Here is a 1,797-nt window from a genome sequence, read left to right as displayed (position 1 = left end):
GCCACATGCTTTGTTGGGTTTTAGTGCATGTAGTCTGTCTGTTAGCTCATTCACTGTGACTGGGAAATCCAGTGGTTTCTATTTGTCTTTGATTTTTTCTTTCAGGATTTCTAATTTGGTTTTTATTTAATTTCGAGGAGTGTAATTTTACAGTGGTCTGACAGAGGTGTTTGAGGACTGACTGTGAATGCTCTGAGATGCACTTGATCAATGTCTTTGATGAAATAATCTACAGTACTGTTGCCAAGGAAAGAATTAAAGGTATAACAACCAAAAGAGTCTCCTCGCATGCGACCGTTCACTATGTACAGGCCCAGTGATTGACAGAGCTGTAGTAGGCTTTTCCCACTTTTGTTTGTGAAGCGGTCATAATTTTTTCTGCGGTGATATGAGGGCAGAGAGTGGCAGGTGTTTGTAATATATTTGTCTCCTTGTGTGTTGACAAAGTCGGCTTCATTTCCAGTTCTGGCATTTAAGTCGCCACATATTAAAACATTTCCTTTTGTCTGGAAATGGCAGATCTCGTCGTGCAGGATAGAAAAGGTTTCTTCATTGTAATAGGGAGATTCAGCCGGGGGTAAGTATGTGGCACACATGAATATGTGACGGTCTGTGGACACAATATCTTTTTGGACTTTTAGCCAAATATACGATTTTCCGATTTTTATTGTTTGTTGTACTCCTCTTTCTGGTTTTTCAGTTCATGAATTTCTTTCTTTAGCATTGCCATTTCTTTCCTGTAAACCTCATCTTTCTCTGTTGGATCAGTCTGCTGCACTGCTCCATGCACTTCTTCTCTCAGCTGCAGTAGCTCCAGCTCCATCTCTCTAAACTTCTCCTTCATGTCGCTGATGATGCTGTGCAGAAGGGAGATCTCACTCTCATCCCTGGATTGCTCAGTTGTAGCTTGATGGGTGGAGATGGAGATGTCTTCTGCCCGTTTTAGTGCATTAGGGCTGGTCATGTTCAGCTGAGCTTTTCCTTTAATTTGGAGGAAGTCCTTTTTCAATTTTTTCAGATTGCCCTGAATCATTACAGTCCCATTTTTGTATAGGTTGGCTGTTATCATGACATCTGATTCTGAATCGTCCTCTTCTTTGACCTGCAGTTTCCATCCGTTACTGATGCCCTTTCTGATTACTGTGGGGTAATGCTGTCTAATCGCTGAGTGCCAGGCTTCTGGGTCTTCTGTATAAAATATGATGTTGCTGACCTCTCCGTTCTTATATAAATCCGAGTACAGTGTTTCTGGTCTGTCCTTGAGGAGCTTTTCTTTATGTTTTTTCTTTAAGATCTCATTTGTAGCTTTGTATGGGTAAGTTATGGGGATTGATTCAGTCATTGTTCAAATATTCTGACAGTTGCTGGCAGTTTGTTGTTGTTTTTTTTTTTTTTAAATAGTGATATCCACTATAGTTAGACCTTATATTGTAGTTTACTTTATCCAAAAAACAGTTTTTTTTGTGTGTGCAAATTTTTCCCCAAAATAAAGGTAGTTGACTGCAGACCTTATGTAGTATATTCTTCCTGTTTTTCTTGGTTAATTTAAAATCTTCTTTCAAGTAATATTGGTTGTAGGAAGTCTTTCTAGTCTTCAATTCATCAAAACTGAATGTCTGTCTTGTCTTAAAACAACATTAAAGATTAAACAATCAGGAGCTCATTTTCTTGCTGCTACTCCACAGAATCCTCTCTCTCGCTCTCTCTCTCTCTCTCTCGCTCTCTCGCGCGCTCTCTCTCGCTCTCTCTCTCTCTCTCGCGCGCTCTCTCTCTCTCTCTCGCGCTCTCTCTCGCTCG

The sequence above is a fragment of the Sinocyclocheilus anshuiensis genome, unplaced genomic scaffold, assembly GCF_001515605.1.
Source record: "Sinocyclocheilus anshuiensis isolate Anshui unplaced genomic scaffold, SAMN03320099.WGS_v1.1 scaffold3459, whole genome shotgun sequence".
NCBI classification, from domain to species: domain Eukaryota; kingdom Metazoa; phylum Chordata; class Actinopteri; order Cypriniformes; family Cyprinidae; genus Sinocyclocheilus; species Sinocyclocheilus anshuiensis.
Note: the sequence above shows the minus strand (reverse complement) of the source record.